The following is a 21,334-nucleotide window of genomic DNA, read 5'->3' as shown; positions in this document are numbered from 1 at the left end:
CGAGGTTCTCCTCCTGTTCCAAACAAGGCTGTGGGGGCACATAAGGGCCGTTGTAAGGGCCTCTCCCCCCATCCGGTCTTTAAGAAATTGGGCCTTCGACTTTGCTCATGTTAGGATGAGATTCTCCTCCTGTTCCTAATAAGGCGGTGGGGGCACATAAGGGCCATTGTAAGGGCCTCTCCCTCCATCCGATCTTTAAGAAACTGGGCCTTCGACTTTGCTCATGTTAGGATGAGGTTCTCCTCCTATTCCTAACAAGACTGTGGGGGCACATAAGGGCCGTTGTAAGGGTCTCTCCCCCCATCCGATCTTTAAGAAATCGGGCCTTCGACTTTGCTCATGTTAGGATGAGGTTCTCCTCCTCCTCCTGTTCCTAACAAGGCTATGGGGGCAGATAAGGGCCGTTGTAAGGGCCTCTCCCCCCATCCGATCTTTAAGAAATCGAGCCTTCGACTTTGCTCATGTTAGGATGAGGTTCTCCTCCTGTTCCTAACAAGGCTGTGGGGACACATAAGGGCTGTTGTAAGGGCCTCTCCCCCCATCCGATCTTTAAGAAATCGGGCGTTCGACTTTACTCATGTTAGGATAAGGTTCTCCTCCTGTTCCTAACATGCTTAGTTTTGTTTGTATGGGAGAGTTATCTTCTGTCGTTATAAGCTCATACCAAAAGAAAGAATGCACAAATATGAAGAGAATTTTCATTCAGGGCGAAGTTGTTGGTAATACATTCGTAGATTTTCCAAACTCTATAACCGCAGAAGTTCTGCTCCTCGTCGGGGTCCCCCCGAGATGGAATTGATAATCCCAACTGGAGGCCGATCTTCTGGCTGCTCCTCCCTCCTTGGTGGTTCCGGCTGCGACAGGGCCCTAGGCCGATCTTCTCTTCCTTCAAGTCGGCGTTGAATGAATCTGTCGAGTCGACCTCGTCTGATAAGCTCCTCGATCTCATCTCGGAGCTGAATATATTCCTCCATATCATGGCCGTGGTCACGATGATAGAGATAGAATTTGTTCGGATTGCATTTTTTAGGGTGCGAGCACATCCTCTCCAGCCTCGGGAGCTGCTCCCTGACCTCCATTAGCACTTGAGTTTTCGATGCGTTGAGAGGAGCGTAGCTGCGGAATCTCCTAGGAGGAGAGCCTCGTCGAACTCGATGGTTCGGGCTTCTTTGCTTACGAGCTCGGGGAGGAGTTCAGACGCGCCCATGCCCGGGAGGAGTTCGAGAGCGTGACCGAGCTTCACTCGGCCCTTTTTCGGTTGCGGGTTTGCTCGAGTCTCCCGCCTGCCGCTCTCTCACGGTCTCCTCATCCTTCATCTTGAAGGCTTCTTCCGCTCGGACATATCCTTCGGCCCGAGCCAGCAAATCGGCGAAATCCCTGGGGTACTTCTTTTTCAAAGAGAACAGGAGGTCGTTCTTCTAGAGGCCGCCCTTCAGAGCGGCCATCGCGATCGATTGGTCTAAGTTCCAGACCTCCAACGCAGCGACGTTGAAACGGTTGACATAAGCCTGAATGGATTCTCCCTCCCTCTGCTTGATATTGATGAGGGACTCCGAACCTCTCCGGAGATGCCGGCTGCTAACAAAATGAGCCACGAACTGGTGGCTCATCTGATCAAAGGAAAAAATGGTACCCGACTTCAATGTTGAGTATCAGTTTTTTACTGCTCCCTTCAGGGTGGATGGAAAAGCTTGGCATAGAATGGCATCTGGCGCACCATGGAGCAGCATCATTATCCAAAAAGCTTCCAGATGGTCGATCGGATCTGAGGTCCCGTCATAGCTTTCGAATTGGGGGAGCTTGAAGTTTTTCGGGATCGATTCCTGTATGATTATTTAAGAAAAAGGAGGGTCAGTACAAATGTCCTCACCATAAGCAGGGGGAGCGTGGCGGAGTTCTTCAATCTGTCAGTGCATCTCTTGGAGCCTTCGATCCAGGAAGTCCTCGCGACTGCGGGTCTCGAGAGTCTTCGGGTGGAATGGAAGTAGAGATCCTTCAGGAGTAGAATCGTGATCGGACTGAGGGCTCTCCACCCTCGGGTTCGTCTTTCCGGGAAAGACGGGGCGACTAGCCCAAGTGGCCCACCCTACCATCGGATTTTGGAATTCCGATGACGTTCTCTCCAACCGCACCGATGTCTGCGACTGTTGTTGCTGTTGCATGGCCTGCACCACTTCAGTGAGGCCCCTGACCTGCTGAACCAGTAGGTCGAACTGCTCCGCTCCGATTGCCGTTGCCGAAGGAGGAGCCTGGAAAACTGGAGGTGAGGTCAGAGCCTGAGATCTGGCCGTGGAGGCCGTGGATCGCCTGGTGGATGCTCTACGGGGAGGCATCAAGTAAGGGTCTAGTAGAAGAAGGAGAAGAGAATGTCGGAGAAGATGATCGAAATCGGTCCCGTTGAGCACTCCTTTAAGAACAAGGGTACTGCAAAGACACACACCCTTCCTCTAGCGCCAATTCTGTTGGTGCAGAATTCCATCGAGGTCGGAGAAGTTGGAGCTGGGATGATCGCGGACGCTGCCGGGACCTGTAAAGAAAGTCTAAACTGGAGTTGGGGGTGCTCCAGCAAGACCCTCCGATGCTCAAGTCAGTATTCTGCTTCAACAGAAATGGAGTGCTCGAGCAGAAATTTTAGCAGAGTTTCAAGATAGAGTTACCAACTTAGAGCAGAATGTGTCTGGGGATTTTTTATTTATAGACGGAGGGTGTAACTGCCTGACGGCGATGTCTGTAACCGTCTGGTAGTGGACTGCTCAGAGCCGCACAGAGTTTGTTACGGAGAGTAGTGGCGTTAGGGGTCGTTTAGGGCCACATGGAGCTCGTTGCGGAGAGTGGAGTGGTGTCCATTATCAAAACTTGCCAGAGAGTGGTGGAGCTGCATGAAATCCGTTACAGGGAGTGGAGCAGGAGAGTGGCTCTTGTCGCGACTCGTCAGAGAGTGGTGGAGCCGCATGAAATCCATTGCAGGGAGTGGAGTAGGAGGGCGGCTCTTGTCATGACTTGTCAGAGAGCTCTGATCCATCGATTGGAGCTCAGCTAGGACATCTGATGGAGCGAAATGGCTCTCTATTGTTGATCTGGGAGAAGTTCAGATGTCCCCGAAGCTGCTGACGAGTCTACTGTTGTCGGGTGGCTTAGGCGCTGATACTACGGGTGGGAGTCACCTGCCGCAAAAGCTCAGATAGAAACTTTCCATTGGCGAAGCCCAGTAGGAATCTGATTGTTGGAGAAGTCCGTCTGGGATTCGCCCGAGGTGGGAACTCGCCTGAAGATGATCTGTTGGGGAAGTTCGGTTTTATGAAGGATCTGGTGGAGGGTCAGCCGGTGATGGACTTCGGATGGCATTGGGGAGGTTCGGCCGACATCGAAGGTGATCGATCATTGTAGGAATCCAGCTGATGGAGCCCGATCACCGTAGAAGCTCATCCAATATCCAATCCGCTATGGAGGTTCAGTCGGAGTTTGGTTCTTGTAGAAGGCTGAAAGGAGACCGCTTATTGAAGAAGCTCGACTGAAGCCCGCCTGCAACAGGAGTTCGGAAGGGATTCGTTCACAATTGAAGCTCGGATAGAGGGTTACAGTAGAGATCCGACGTGGACCGCTCGTAGTAAAAATTCAGAGTAGGTCGCTTGTAATAGAAGCTCGGAGTAGACCATTTGTAGCGGGAGTCCGGATGAAGTCTACCTGCAATAGAAATTCAAGGCAGAGGTACGGCTCCCGTAGGAGATCGAATGAAATCAAAAAGGCGGTCGACCATCGTAGAAATATGGGTGGAGTCGGGTTGCTGTAGAAATCTGTCCTTGGGGAAGTTCGGCCGTGGACGAAGTCTGGGGAGTTTGGATTAGAATCTGTCATGGCTGGAAGAGATCTGGAAGAGGTCTGGAGAATGGTCGATCATTGTAGAAGGTCGGTAGATAGTGAAGCCAGGAGAGCATTTGAAGCAGTTCGGTGGACGACTGAAGAAGTTCATCATTGGAGAAGTCTGGAAGGGCGTTATCATAGCTCAGACAGTTGGGGGAGTTTAGAAAAGCATCACACCAGGTCGAAAATTCGGCTGCTGGAGAAATCCGAAAAAGATGCCGCACAAAGTCGGAGGGATCTCGAGAGAGTTGGCCTCTTATGAACTTCGGCTGGGGTATTTTATACCCAACAGATCCTTTTGAAAAGGTTGATTAAAATTTTAGATTCAATCAGAGCTCCAGTAAGCATGCTTGTACGTGTGGAACCCTTGCTCTTTTGGAGATCAATTTGGTCTCATCCCTTACTAATTAGCTAGTCCAATTTAGTGAGTATTTGGATCAGACTATGCCACCTGGATGCAGCCCAAATTAGGGTGCCACATCCTATTTTAACACCAATTATGAAGAGTCCAAGTTGTGAAGGACTCTTGATGCAAAACAGGTTCTGCATACAAGTGTTGGCATGGGCAGAAGAAAAGAGTCCTTCTGGCATGGGATTAAGATATGTGTGGTAGCCCATATCACCCTCCATCCTCTGGTGCATATCTCAAAGTATGAGATATATTTTTTCTAAAATTTTTTGAGGTGGAGAAAAATTAGAAAAAGGAAGGAAGTCTCACGCGCATGCAGAAGCATCGCATCTCTTTGAGATTTGAAGAGTTCTCCTTATCAAATGCTTTCAAAATGGAATGATTTTTGGTGATAATGTTCCATATTTGATAATATATTTTTTTTAATTTTTTTAGAATTTTTCCAGACTTATCTGGATGCCAAACAGATGCCATAAGTTTCTCCCCATGCCTGTGTGCGTGGTGATCAGACTTCGCATGAAAGGATATGAGAACACATCCATTTGTGAAAATTTTTATCCACTCATTATATGTTCTAGAATTAAGATTGAATCCTCTATCCACATAAATTTTTAAGAATTTTTTTGATTTGAGAAGGGATGCAAAAATATCCCTTCTTTAGTTGCGCATGCAGAGTAGGATGCTGATCGACGTATCATTAATAAGAGTTCTTTTGTTTGAAGAAACTCTTATCTCTGATAATCAGATCAGATAGGCCTCTTGGATAAGGTGCATCCCTCTCTTTTGGCATCCCTCTAGTGGCTATAAATTGGCCAGGGCACTGGGTGTCTGAGGAATTCAGAAAGTGTTTCCAATTTTGTCTCTGTTGCTCCTCTTTCTTTCTCACAACCTATCCTAGTTTTAGGACAAGACTTTAGGATTTAAGACAAAGCCTTATCTAATTTTAATAAGGATTGTGAGGGTCCTAAAGAAGAAGGATCAGAAGATCAGAGGAGATTCTGAGAGGGTGGAGTCAGTTTTTTGGAGAAACCTAACCGGTATGAGGCTAGTTGAGATTTAGTGGCTAACTCTTGAAGCAAGGTGAAGGAGCGCTATCCTTGGTTCAGTTTTCATGTGGATTACTATTAGAGGGCATACACTTGGATGCCTTATGAAAATTGAGATTAATGCTACAGGTATTCTTCTTATCCTAATTTATATTTATTATACTTTGATTATTATAGTCAAGGGTTTCTGGGCATTAGGGTTTCTGGTGCATCAGGTATTTTGAATGAAAATTTTAAACACCTAACCCTTCTGCTGCACCACCGAAACTCAACACCAATATCATTAATCCTTAACTCAATATACCAATGACTAAAAATATTTTAGGTTAGGGCTATCAAGAAATTAGGTCTCACTGGCTTGATCTCATCATGGCCCTAAAACTATTGCCCAAACCTATGGGGTTTATTATAATCTTAAAATAAATAAGATGTAGCATATAATGAAATAAAAGTACCTTATTTTATTAATCATAAATATCAATTGTATGAGTTTGAAAGATAAATTATAATAAATACCCTATCGCATCCCATATGCGATTGGTCTGTAGGGCATTATTCTTTCAATCTCCCATTTGCACTTAAAGCCAATCGCCCCTATACTTGATACCCATGCTATCAAGATGGTGGTCAAACTGCTGCATTGACAAGGTCTTAGTGAATGGGTCCGCTATATTATTCTTGGTGTCAACTCGCACCATGATCACATCGTGTCTTTCAACTATCTCCCGAACGAGATGGAACCGTCTTAGGATGTGCTTGGATGTATGGTGAGACTTTGGTTCTTTGGCTTGAGTAGCTGCCTCAGTATTATCATAATAAAAGAGCGCTGGTTGATCAATCCCTGAAACTACATCCAACTCCGTGATGAATTTCTTCATCCAGATGGCTTCCTTAGCAGCCTCACTTGCAGCAATATACTCAGTCTTAGTGACTGAGTCAGCAACAGTTTACTGTTTAAAATTTTTTCAACTTACTACACCATACAAGGTGAACACATATCCAGATATAGATTTGCTATCATCTAAATCAAATTGAAAACTAAAATTAGTATAATCTTTCAGTTTTAAATCAGATCTACCACATATCAGAAAAATATCTCTAGTCTTTCTTAAGTATTTGAGTATATTTTTCACAGCTTTCTAATGATCCTCTCCGGGATCAGCCTGAAATCTGCTTACAATGACTAAGACATAAGCAACATCAGCTCTGGTACACAACATAGCATACATTATTGATCCTACTATTAAAGCATAAGGAATAGAACTCATCTATTTCTCTCTTCAGGTGTCTGAGGAGACATCTTCTTAGAGAGTTGTATACCATGACCTATGGACAAGTAACCTCTTTTACTTTCCTCCATATTAAACCTCTTCAACACTAGATCAATGTACCTAAATTGGGACAAGCCTAGCATCCTTTTCGATCTATCCCTATAGATCTTAATACCAAGTATATAAGATGCCTCACCCAAGTCTTTCATGAAATTTTTTTATGATAGCCAAATCTTAATCGATTGCAACATCAGGATATCATTCCCAATGAGCAGTATGTTGTCCATATACAAGATCAAGAAGATAATAGTACTCTCACTATTCTTCTTGTACACACAAGGTTCATCTATATTTTTGATGAAGCCAAACGATTTGACTGTCTCATCAAAATGGATGTTCCAACTTCTCGATGCTCGCTTTAATCCACAAATAGATCTATTGAGTTTGCATACCTGATTTGCTCTCTCACTTGAGATAAATCCCTCTGACTGAGTCATATAGATTTTTTCCTCAAGATTTTTATTGAGGAAGGCAGTCTTGATGTCCATCTGCCAGATCTCATAGTCATGGTATACTACTATAATAAGCATTATCTGAATAGACTTGAGCATGGATACCGGCGAAAGAGTTTCTTCATAATCAACACTTTATTTTTGTCTGAAATCTTTTGCCACCAGCCTGGCCTTATAGGACTCTACATGGCCATCTGCTCCAATCTTCTTTTTGAAGATCCATTTATAGCCTATTGGGGTCACACCTTCAAGTGCATCAACCAAAGTCCATACTTGGTTATCATACATGGAGTCCATTTCAGATTTCATAGCATTGAGCCACTTATCAGAATCACTACTCATAACAGCTTTCGAATAGATCATGGGATCATCATTCTCAATGATGTGGGTTGTATTGTTATTCTCAATAACAAACCTATACCAGAGTGGTACATTACGTACTCTATTTGACTTTTGAAAAGGAGTTGTGTGTAGTGGCTGTGCCTCAACAATAGGTACATCTGGTTGCGAATTATTTGGTGAGTCCTGGATGGATTATAGATTTTGAACTTTCTCAAGTTCAACAGACCTCCCACTGCCTCCTTCTTGGATAAACTCTTTCTTCAATAAAATGACATGCCTATTAACAAACACCTTTTATTAAGTAGGGTTATAGAAGTAGTATCCTATACTCTCCTTGGGATACCCTACAAACCTATATATTTCTGATCTAGCATCCAGCTTATATTTATCAATATTTCTCACATAAGCTGGGCAATCCCAAATCTTAAGATGCTTAAGATTGGATCTTTTTTTTTCATATTTTATATAGAGTGCTAGAAAAAGATTTTAAAGGTACTTTATTTAAGATATATGCTGCGGCCTCGAGGGCGTATCTCCAAAAAGATATTGAAAGATCCGTGAAATACATCATGGACCGCACTATATCTAATAAGGTGCGATTCTTTCTTTCCATAATTTTATTTAATTATGGAGTATAAGGAAGTGTTCATTAAGAGAGTATTCCATTTTATTTCAAATAATCGAGAAACTCACTTGATAAGTATTCTCCTCCTCGATCCGATCGAAGAGTTTTAATACTTTTATCAGTTTATTTTTCGATCATTCTTTGATACTCTTTAAATTTGTCAAAGATTTTGAATTTGTATTTTATCAAATACACATATCCAAACCTAGACCTATCATCAGTAAACATGATGAAGTAAGAGTATCCACCACTGACTTGAGTCGACATTAGACTACATACATCAGTATGTACTAGGTTCAAAATGTTACTTGCCTTTTCTTTATGTCCAGTAAATGGAGTCTTGGTCATTTTATCTATGAGGCAAGATTCATAAATTCCATATGATTCATAATCATAAAGATCAAAGAAACTATCTTTGTATAACTTGTTAATCCTTGACTCATTTATATGGCCAAGTCGGCAACGTCAGAGGTATGTGAGATTCACATTCTCTCTCTTTCTTTTTTTCATATTATCAACATGAAATATATAATCATTAAGTGAAAGAAACAAAAGACTATTATCAATAAAAGTACTTCCATAATATTCATTAGAAAAGTAAATAGAACAACTATTATTTTTTATAATTATTTCAAAATCTTATTTCAATAATAATGGTATAGAAATAATATTTCTAACAATATCAAGAATATAATAACAGATCTTCAATTCTAAAATTTTGTCCGAAGATAACTTCAAAATACTGATTCCTATGGCTTCAACTTGAATGGACTCTCCACTAGCACCGAACAGCTCGAAGTCACCTTTATTTAGATTCCTTACTTTCGGTAGACCCTGCAATGATTTGCAAAGGTGTGAACCATAGGCAGTATCCAATATCTAAAAATCTAACATTGAAGTACCTAATGATAAATTAGTTTGTATCATATACAAATCTTTAGTAATATTTGCTGATTTCACGGTTGCAAGGTACTCCTTGCAATTCCTCTTCCAGTGGTCCTCCTTGCCATGTTGATAGCAAGTACCTTTGATGGAGATCTTCTTCACCTTCTTCTTGGAGATACTAGCCTTAGGATTCATCTTCTTCTTAGAACTCTTTTTTGCTTTCTTCTTGCTAATCTTATCAACTTGAAGGACCTGAGCCTTTTCACCCTTGAAATGGCTCTCTACTGCTTTCAATATATTTAGCGGCTCAGGCAGGCTAATGTTCAGTTTGTTCATATGATAATTAATAACAAACTGAGAGAAAGAGTCAGAGAGAGATTGCAAGATCAAATTCTGGTTCAGTTCACCATCTATGGTAAAATCCAGCAGTCCTAGATGAGTGATCAAATCAATCATCTTAAGGACATGCATTTGCATGGAGGTGCCTTCAGTCATGCAGGCACAGAATAACTGCTTTGATATCTCATATCGAGCAGTTTGACTTTATTGCCCATATAACTCTTTAAGATTAAGGAGAATAGAGGGAACGTCTATATCCTCATGCTGCCTCTGAAGCTCATTGCTCATAGAAGTAAGTATGATACATTTGACAGTCACACTGTCATCTTTCTACATCTTATATGTGGCTCTTTCCTCCTCGAAAGCATCTTCTCCAAGAGAATCTGGAGCAGGTGTATCCAGAATATAGGAGACTTTCTTCTGAGTGAGAATAATTCTCAAATTTCTTAACAAGTCGACATAGTTGGGTCCAGTCAATTTGTTTGCATCTAGGATACCTCTAAGTAAAAGTGAGGATGCCCTGAGTGTAGTTAATCGACAATAACAAGAACACAATATAAGCGGATGACTCATGATGATATGCACAACTAGACTAGGATTTTTATTTAATTATCTCTCCTACTATTTTGTCGAACTTCATACCCCTCAAATATGAAAATCAAGAAACATACTAATATTTCTTAATGGGGTTGAGATCCTTATTTCTCACAAATACCTTGTGGATAGTACAAGTATTCATGAGTTTAAGAGTAGGTAACTCTTTACCAATTATACCTCTATAATTCTTAGCATCTTTTTTTCTGACCTCTAGATCACATATAGTCTTGTGGATAGCATAACAAACTATAGTATTCTAGTTAAGTTGACCCTTCAATCTATATGGTCATACTTGTTGCCCAGCTATGCAACCCAAGAGGGGGGTGAATTGGGTTTTAAAAAATTTTAGGCTTAACTAAATACTTGAAAAAAAATATATCAAAAGCTTGATGAATGAGGAGAGAGACTTTAGTTTGAGATTAATTACTTAAAACAAGAATGCAAGGATATAATGGAGAATTAAAGAGAAACAATAAAGCATGCCACAAACACAATGATTTATAGTGGTTCGGTGCCAACCTTGCACCTACATCCACTCCCCAAGCTCCTTCTTGGAATTCCTTGTGGATAGCACAACAAAGCAACACTATTCAAATATGTCATAAGCATCAATATGCACTGGATCAACATCATGTCAACTTCTATAGTAAGCCTTGTGGATAGCACAATAAGCTCACTAAGATCTTGACATACTCTATCAACCAAGTTTGAAGGAAAACCCTTATAATGTCTACATCACTTAATCAATCTAAGTCTGAAATTCAACAAGACCAAATTGGCCAGATAAGTGGTGGGAGGCTCTCTGTAGCTTTTCTAGGCACCAATAGAGTTGGCCAGGTCAGCATACGGACCTAATTATAAAACCATCATTTATACTTTTCTTAATGCCAATTGATCTTAAGAATTTAATTTTTGATTAAAAAGTGAATTCCAACATTACAACTTAATATAATTAAATGAGAGACTTTAAATTGATCTCGACACATCCTAACTATAAGCATATAAAATGTACACTATAAATTATGCAAATTTGCATGCTTCAACTATTCATAATAGCAATCACATTATCATGTCAAAAATTATATAAAAGAATAATCAAAAGTCATAATATATGACTAACAAATTCATATAATATAACAAATCCTAATCTAATTAGGCATGCATAACACCCTTATTTTCTATACATCGATTTAAGCATCATGATACCATGATAATAAAAATTTTAAATTATCATAAATTTATAATTTAATAATTAAAATTTAGAATCATGATTCACTAAAAATCAAAAATAATTTTTAAGTTTGAAGAATCGATGCTAAAAACAAAGCTACATTTTTGGCAAGATATGAACAAGAACGATTCTATGCTAGAAAATAATATTTGTTTGATCGAATCAAATAAGAGTGGCTCTGGTACCACTATTGGGTTCTGGCCACATAGTGAAAAGTAATTTTTAAAAATTTTAAAATTATATAAATCAGTAGTTCTATCACATAAAACTACAAAGCCGAAATCCAAACCCTAGAATCATCTTGCCGATATCGATCAAAGCAAAAACAAGCATGCATAGGGATAGAATTTTATACTTTCACCAAAATAAAAAAGTGGCATGTTGGTGTTCTCCATGAGACTCCAAAGTAGAGGTCCTCCAATGATGATCCACATAGAAGTTGGCCAAGGTCCTTTCCAACTGATGCACTGTCGCAATCTTATCTTCTCAAGAATACTACCGGCTTCGAACTTACATCACGATCACACCAAAGCTCAGTTGCTTTTGATCTTGCCACTAAAATGACACCAAGAAGATAGTCTTCAGATGTCATACAACTTAAGATTTGACTTTTGACTCCAATATATAGAAAAATTAAATCCTAGGACACTCAAGCAACACTTGTTGAAAATCTCACCACTCTTCTTTCAACTTTTGCCGCTCAAATTTTTTTTTCTCAAAATTTTTCTAAATTTTTGTTTATATTTACCACATCCCTTCTCTCTAATTTTAGAAAAAAATCTCAGCAAGAAACCATGTGGGGCATCGCTTATAAATAGGGACAAAGGGATGTCACATGGGATAAAGGGGTGCCAACCTTTGGCGCTCCAACTTCCCATGCACCAAATAAATTCATCGAGTGAATTTTTGGTATTCTAGATATTTGTAGAAGAAGGAATCTTCCTTCTTTGTATTCCATAAAAAAATTAATTAATTTTGGTATCAAAATATAGGAGATCTGGTTGGAAAATTATGGCAATGTGTAAAAATTAAGAGCCTTCTTTAAGAAGGACTCTTCCTTTTCCATGCCAAAAATAAAGGGGGTGACATTTATTTTATATGTGAGTTTTGGTGGGTGTAGAAGAGTTCTTCTCCACTTGAAACTGATCCAAGTTGGATAAAGATCCAATCCAAATTGACCCAATCCCATTAGGTCAAAGGTAACTGGTCTAGGTTAGCTCAAACAATTTGATCTAAACTAATTTAGGAACTTGGGTAAATACATTATGCTAGCATATCAAATTAATCTATAAAATTTATATTAAACTCTAATTAGATCAAACTAAGGCCAAATCTCAAAGTGTGTGATCTATTGGGATCAAAATCTAGCCAATGGTGGATCAAGACTTTCGACGTAACCCTAATCGATGAGATTAGATCATCCGAAGAGTCCCAATCAACTTGGACTCTTCCAAATTGACTCCAAAATTAAAATTTTTTAATTCTGATGAATCCACAAGTCAAGATTGACCTCTAACAATATGTCATGACTATTTGAAAGATTTAAAATTTTTATAAAAAATTATCAAAATATTCTTTAATGATGAGTTTTCATGTAATTCAATCCTTCAGTCAAACAATATCCTAGATGAGCTATGGATATAAAAATATGTCAAATTCAATCACTTATCATTATGTATCTCGATCTGAAGGTGTTGATTCAGTTGATGATATATTAGAAATCTTTTTCTAATTATCATCCTATTTTGGCCAAAGACTTCTGAATCAATGACCTATGAGATCACATAGAATGTTCGCTCTCCTTATTAGGAGTGACGATCCCTTATCGATCACTCACAACCTCCATACACGTTTCATCATATCCAAAACACCCCACACAAGGATCAAAGAATCAACTTACGTAGTGAACCAAAATATGGATCCAAGTACACAAGGTATCATAGTGATCTCAGGTCTAAAGATCACATACACAACTCCCACAAGAAAAACATCAGTTGATATGTAAATAAGACTCCATCTGATATTCTCTCGTAGGTCAATTCAGTGAATTTATTCTCTAATGAGCACCCATGTCCTTATATTAGTGTCACCACACAAGTGGTTGTGAGATCAACCATCCTCATTTTTGAGCATACATAGGACATGCCAGTCTTATCGGTATCATTGATCCTTGACTCAATGTACTAATAACTAAGAATATTTTAGATTAGAGCTATCAAAAAATTAGGTCTCACTGTCATGATCTCATCACGGCCCTAAAATCATTGCCCAAACCTATAGAGTTCATTATAATCTTAAAATAAATAAGATGCAGCATATAATGAAATAAAAATATCTTATTTTATTAATCATAAATATCAATTACATAAGTCTGAAAGATAAATTACAATAAACATGCTATCACATCTCATATGCGATTGGCTTGTAGGACATTATTCTTTCAGATTTGATCAAAGTCCATAGCCTTGAACCTAACCTAAATCCATTTGGATTTAATTAGGCTCTTAATTATGAGCCCAAGAGGATTGAATGATGGCAATGAGTTAGCATAAATTATCCTAACATTATTTCTTCATTATCTCCTAATTATCTCTAAGTGCGCATATGGAATAGATGGAAAGATGGGAGGTACCTGCTTCTTTTTTTGGCAAAACCAGAAGGTCCAACCCCCTGGATATGGCAAGAGAGGCTCACCCCCTTCTTGAGGATTGGCATGGAGGAGAGAGAGAGGGGCCATGCCTCCTCTCATATGTCAAGAAATCCCAAAGGGGCGCCAAGTGTTGGCACCCCAAATTGTCTGACTTGTATTCCATAGGGCACCTCTTGTACCTACCTAAAGGGGCTGATAATATATCAATTATATCTAATTTTATTGAAAAAAAAATAGATTAAAAAGGTAGAAGATTTTTATGATATAAGGATGTACCTTTTTAAGATAATTGGATTCCTATTATGAGTCAAGGTAGAGCCTATATAAAGAGAAGGTCTCTAGGGTTTCTAAGAAGAGTTTTTGAAAAATAAAAAAAGTCTCTTTCTCCCTTCATGCCTCCCCTCCTCTCTCTCTTCTATTCCATGCCCGAGGGTTGGGCGTCCCACTTTCCACATGCTAAAAGTTTGAGGTGATTTTTCTTCAAGAGTGAATAATAAGGAGAAGAAGAAGAAAGCTGTAGATCAAGGAGTTGATCTCATAGTCTAGATCAAGAAGTTGATCTAAGTTCTAAGGTTGAGATTTTACTTGGAGAAGAAAAAACTACTATGAGAAGATCAGTTCGAGATTGATCCCGATTGATATCCATAGAAGTTAGACACATGTACGGCTCGAGCATCTATGAATCTGTGATCATCGATAGCGATCAATATCTATCCACGCTAAGGTATTGAGATTCGATCTCATATTTATTTTTAAATTGTAGATTATATGTTTGTTTTTCTCCTGGACCTGGGTAGGATTAGGTTTGATCTTATGCATGCGGGGTTAAAAGATTTAACCTGTTTGTTTTCTACTGCATTCAAAAAGAGTTTTGAAATATGCACATGTTGCCTATCCTATTTTCTAACAGTGGTGTCAGAGCTAGATTTCTGAGAACACATATAACCTAATTTTTCTATTAGATCTGAAAGTTTTAATGATTTAAAATTGATCTTGTGCCGATATAAAGTTATCCTGATATAGGGTTTATCCTCTATATTGCAAAGGTTGTCCTGACACAAGATTGATCAATTTTGAAAACTAATTTCAAAGTAATTAAATTAATCTTTTAGATCTAAAAATTAGCATATATAATATATTTAATTTTAAATTTAGATCTAAAATTAAAATGATTAAAAGTTCACATCAAACTGATATAAGATTGTCCTGATATAGGATTTACCCCCTATATTGTAAAGATTATCCTAGTTTGATGTAAATCAATTTTTTGAAAAGATATTTTCAAAATATTTTAATTATTATTTTAGATATAATTTTATATGTATTTGATATATGTAAATTTAATTTTAGATCAAAAATTTGATGTATATGTGATGCATATTTAATTTAGATCTAAAACTATATATATGTGATATATGACATTAGGTTTAGATCTGAAACGATTTCAAGATCATAAGCCACTAATTGAATGCAATGAAATATAATCTAAAAATTATTTTTAGATTTGAAATTATGTTGTTGCATATGGGTATGGGTTAAACAAATTAGGTCTAGTGATCAAATTATAATTAGGGTCAAATTGATTAGATCAATCTAGAATCCATTTTCGATTTTAAGCAGTTGATTGAATCTAATCGATGGTTTATTAGGATTAGATCAAAGGAGCTCAAAATTGAGTTTAGTTATAGTTGGTCGTATCGATTCATATTTTGATGTGAGTTGATTAACTCAAGATCGAATTTGGCTCAGTGGTTCAGGCCTATTTCAATATGTTAACCTAATCGATTCTAATCGACCAATTTGATATCTAAGGCAAGTATTTAGATGGTGGCTATTTAATTGATTCCATTGTCTGATCTGGCCAATTTTGATTGGTGTCTAAAGAAAGCAACAGGGGAACCCCCATACATCTTAACTTACTGACCATCTTAGGAGATTCAGTTTCGTGTTAGGTTACTTACTGACTTGAGTTCATCCATACCAACTAGGATGGTTAGACATATTGATGTGCTGATCTAATATAATCAGTCAGATGTCAGATCTACTAATTTAGAAGAGATCTATACCTAAATCTCCTCACTAAATATTAAGTCTAGAGGTCTTTCATCATTGTAGAGATGTGGGTGCCTTCCTAATGTTGATCGTTCTCGATTGGTTACAGTGGTTCGGTTGCAACGAGAAGGTACAATCACTCTATTGACATTTGATGTCTTGGGATAGAGATGGGGTTGGACCCAATAACTGTTAGGTGAGGATCTCAATAATGACTTTGCGCCCGTTGGTGAACGATGGGTCTAACTTAACTAAGAAATGTGCTAATAACTATTAGATAAGGCCACAGGACTTAGAGACCAAGCCCACTGCATCTTGCTTAGTAAAGCAATGGATAAAGTATTATCCACTCATTAGTCTGTACTCACCAATAACTATTAGGTGAGATGTGTATAGATTAATGGGATTGTAGTACTCACTTGAAATCGATCACGTATAGACTTTTGTTTCTCCATTTGAGGAATGTGGGAGATTCAAAAAAATAGTGAGAGTCTTTGTTTATTTTTAAAGTCTCTAAAATAAACAATTTTATAAGTTTGAATATCTAACTAGAAACTATTCTCTCTATAAATAACCATGTCAAGTTCCAACCCTTTAGCCCGAATCTTCGATACCAATAGGTTGACTGGCATTAATTATAAAGACTGGCTCCAGAATCTGAGAATTATTCTCAGCTCTGAGAAACTCACCCATGTCCTAGACCAGGATGCACTGTGTTACCTGCTTGTCTATCCCCTGATCAACGAGCCATACTTGAGAAATAGATGAATGAAAAAAATAAGGTGAAATGTTACATCTTAGCATTCATGTCCAATGATCTTCAGCAACAGCATGAAGATATGAGGACTGTCAGAGAGATATTGGTTTATCTACAAGAGTTGTATGGTGAACAAAATCTCACAGCTTACTTTGAAGTCTCCCGAAGATTTTTCAGAGTGAAGATACGTGATGGGCAGTCTATCAATGATCATTATCTGACAATGATCAAGGACATAAAGGAGCTTCAGAAGCTCGGGATGAACATGGACAAGAAGTTATAGGTGGATCTTATCCTCCAGTCTCTTCCTGATACATATGGGCAGTTCATCATGAACTACCAAATGAATAAAATCAATGCCATTTTGCTTGAGTTATTGAATATGCTGGTAACAGCAGAAGGCACCTTGAAGAGTTCAAAGGGTACAATTCTAGCTATGGTGCGGGCTTTCTCCAAAAAAAAGTCTTCTTTTAAAAAGAAGAAAAAGCCCATGAAGAAGTAGAAGAATGAGGCCAAGCCTAAGAAACAGGTTTCGAAGAAGGTCGATGATAAGGAAAAATGTTTCCATTGCAACATCGAAAGCCACTGAAGGAGAAACTGTCCGGCCTACCTGGTGACTGTCAAGAGTAGGAAGAAGGATGGGCCTTCTAAAGGTACATCTAAATTGCTCGTTATTAAAACTAATCTAACAGTTTTTTTCTTCTAGTTAGGCTCTAGATTATGGATCAAGTGCTCATTTGTGCATTTCTATGCAGGATCTTGAAGAAGTTAGGGGGCTGAGAAAAAGTGAGATCACTCTTCGGGTCGGCAATGGAGTAAGGATTACTGCTGTGGCCGTTGAAATCTACTCTCTGCGACTATCATTAGGACTTAGTTTAACTTTGAAAGACTATTATTATGTACCTGTAGCCAGTAAAAATTTGATTTTCATGTCTGTGCTGGCATAGGATAACTATAATTTTTATTTCAATAAAGATATGTGTTCAATTTATTTCAAAAATAAAATTGTAGCACGTACTTTTTTGATTGACGGTCTTTACCACTTACATATGGATGTGAGTGTAAATATTAACGAGCAAGTTGTGAATGCCATAAAGTCTAAAAGACTTAGAGATAAAGTATCGAGATAATTGGTATGTTGTACAAAAAATAATACCTAGAGACATATATGATATACCAACTCGATTAGAGATGGATGAAAATTCAGATTTACATGAAGAGAAAGCTTTTCAGCAAGAAAAACAAACATTAGCCGAGCTTTTGGTTGATGAAGAACTTGTAACGGCACCTTTGAATAGGGCTGATCTCTCATCCAATGAAGTTGAAGTTGATTTTGTATTTAATCTTGATGAGTCGGAGGGTGACGATCCATTCATAAATGATGATGAGATAGAAGACGATAAATATATCGATTACTGTGATTCGGACGAAAATCTACACATTGAGGAAGATACGAATATTGATGAGTAGATCTATATTCTTCATTCAATTTATCTTTTAATAATGGTATGCGATATAATTATATTCATTAAAATATTATTTGATTATTATTATTATTATTCAATATTATATTTATTTATATCTCAATTTTTACAAATATGACACCAGGAGATAGGCGACAACGTTCATGTTCATAGCTCACTGTAGATACCTCGGAGGTTGAGGCACCTCCATCGATCTCCTTTGTCGCACCAACTCCACTGTCAAAGAGTCCTGCACTGGTAGGTCCCAGTGAGTCGGGTCCCAGAGAGGCAGGTCTTAGTGGTATTAATTATTACACTTTATATATAATAAAATTTGATTCTTTTATTTGGATCATACTAATGATTTATTTATTATTATTTTAGGTGAGTCCTCATCAGTTGGAGGCGAGGGTGAGATCCATCGAAGAACCTCACTTTGGAGTGTTGGAGATGCGAGCACCTGAGACAGCATCTTCGGATCGAGATACCGACCGACTACACCAGACCCATTAGGGGATGGTGTGAGCTATGGTGGACTAAGCTGGGCATCACATGCCACAGTTGTGCCTTCGTGACATTCTTCGATTGGTGTCACATTTTATCAGCTCAGAGAGAGATTTTCTACACCCACTTATAGGTAAAATAAATTATATTATGAATATTTAATTTGTATAGTATTCTTCTAATATTTGTTATTGGCAGGGTGTATTTGACATCGCTAATTTTGAGGAGGATCATGTGAGATGAGCCATTGATACTCAGTTATCGTTGCGTTTCAAAGACTATCACCATCACATACATCAGCATTGGTATCGGATGGTAAAAGATCATGAGGAGGAGGCAGAGTAGCAGCAGCCCTATGACAGCATCACCATGGATGATTGGACTACCATATAACGGCATTACGAGGATTCGACATATCAGGTTACACATCTAAACTTTTTTTTTAGAGTTTAATGACTTAATCATTTATTCTTAAATTAATTTTTTTATCTACTAATTTTACTAATAATTTTATAGAGATGATGTGCCCAAAATGCAGCAAATTGAACGAGACAGATCGTGCTACATTGTGGGGGTTCGAGATCGTTTGCTCATCACATGGAACACATGGTAGGTAATTTTTAATTTTTAATTTACATATAATTCTCTAGTTATTTAAAATTTTTTAATTAATTCTCAAATTGTAGAGAAATGCTGAGAGTGGCAAGCTTTCAGGTAGGATCGATATCTACCAGCGGACCTCCTAGCGACAGTCGGGGGAGTGGATGACGGAGAGCCAGAAGCTCTTTCTAAATTTTTTTAATTATTTTTTATTCATAATTTGATTTTTATTATAAAATTAAAATAACTATAATTTTAATTTTCAAGATCGTATGACAAACATGAGATTCCAGTCTATCTCTGAGGGCTCTATCATACCCACAGATGACGAGATCCATGATCGGGTGCTCGGTATGAGATCCTGTTATGTTAGGGATCTAAGGTACGCGATCACTGCTCCCTCATCCTCACGCTCATCTAGGATGGACATCCATTCTGTATGCGAGGCTCGACTGACAGAGGTGCAGAGACAGGCTGTCGAGGATCGACAGCAGGCTAATGAAGATCGACAGCGAGCTCAGGAGTTGGCTGTATGCATCGATGACTATCAGTGCTTTCAGATCCAAATGATGGAGTGGATGGCACAGATGGAGTAGACGATATAGCTGATGAGGTAGCAGCAGGCCGATCCAACTCCATCGTCGGTCCGAGCTCCGTCGAGCACTCTCCATCCCCAGCTCGTTCTCCAAATATCGATATTTGATGGCTTATTGATGTATTTTTTTTATTTCAAATATCTTATAATTTTAATTTAATATAATAAAATAATAAAATTTATTTATCAATTTATTATATAAATTTTTTATTTTAATTTTTTAAATTTATAAAAAATATTATACATATAAATTTAAAATATATATTCATAATTTTTTTTAAAAAATATGATTAAATTATTAGTGATGAAATTATTTTTGATGAAATATTCATCACCAAAAATATATTACTAACATAATTTAATTTATCTTTAAATATATAATTAACAGTGATGAAAAATTATTCATCATAAATAATTATTAGTGACATAAATTTTCATCAAAAATTAAATTATTTGTGATGAAATTTTTCATCGCTAATATTATTCACTTTTATTATTTTTTTATTAAATTAATAATGATGAATTATTTTTATTGTAAAAAATATTTTTCATCAAAAATAATAGCGATGAAAATATTTTCATCGCTATTAATTTTTTATTTATCACCGACAGTTTCTTTCGTCGCAAATATCTTTTATTAGTGATGAATTTTTTTTTCATCATAAAATATTATCAATGATGAGATTATTTGTGATGAAATATTAGCGATCAAAATTTCATCGCTAATATATATTAGTAATGAAAATCGGTTATTAGCGATGAAAAGTTTTCATCGCTAATAACCAATTTTGTTGTAGTGTCTCATGTATTCCCAAGGCTTGGGAGTGCCACACCTAAGCTCACATTTTGGACTTTGATGAGACTTTTCAAACCCTAAGAAGGTATCGCATGAGGCTCAATCTGGGCTAGTGTGCCTTTGGTGTAGCATCGAGTAAGTCCCTTGATTTCATGGTTATCCATCATGGGATCGAGGGTAGCCCTAAAAAATTCAAGCCATCATGGAGATGTCACCTCTGAGGACCCATAAGGAAGTGCAGTGCCTCACAAAGTGAGTCACTGCACTTAATGGGTTCATGGCTAGATCGACGGAGAAATATCTTCCATTCTTCAAGGTCCAAAAGCAGATCAAGGACTTCCAATGGATGGTGGAGTGCCAGTCCAGTTAGGAATTATGTCCTAAAACCAATCATTTGACGATTGTGTTGATTATAAATATATATGAATTGATAAATAATAAAAGTTATTTGGTATTGTTCATCATAAAGTTATATCTTCTAACGAACTTCTATATTGTGATGAAATCCTTAAGACTATTTTGATCGATAAAAGAGGATTTATCGCATTGTCCTTAAACTGGTTCGTGACCAAACAATATGCTATTACTAGGATGATAGCAATATCAAGTGTAAGTCGTTGTATGCCATATATATTGATTGTCCTCATAACCAAATGGTGTGGAGACGCTGACATGGCATACAGGTGAGATGAAGAGTATATCATCACTGAACATGACCAACTGTGGAGCACTCTGCTATCAAGGATAGCTCGTGAAGGGTATGGGTATAACTATCCCTCCGACTTGAGATCACCACAGT

This window comes from Elaeis guineensis, chromosome 7, assembly GCF_000442705.2.
Source record: "Elaeis guineensis isolate ETL-2024a chromosome 7, EG11, whole genome shotgun sequence".
Taxonomy (NCBI): Eukaryota; Viridiplantae; Streptophyta; class Magnoliopsida; order Arecales; family Arecaceae; genus Elaeis; species Elaeis guineensis.
This window is presented reverse-complemented; position numbering follows the sequence as displayed.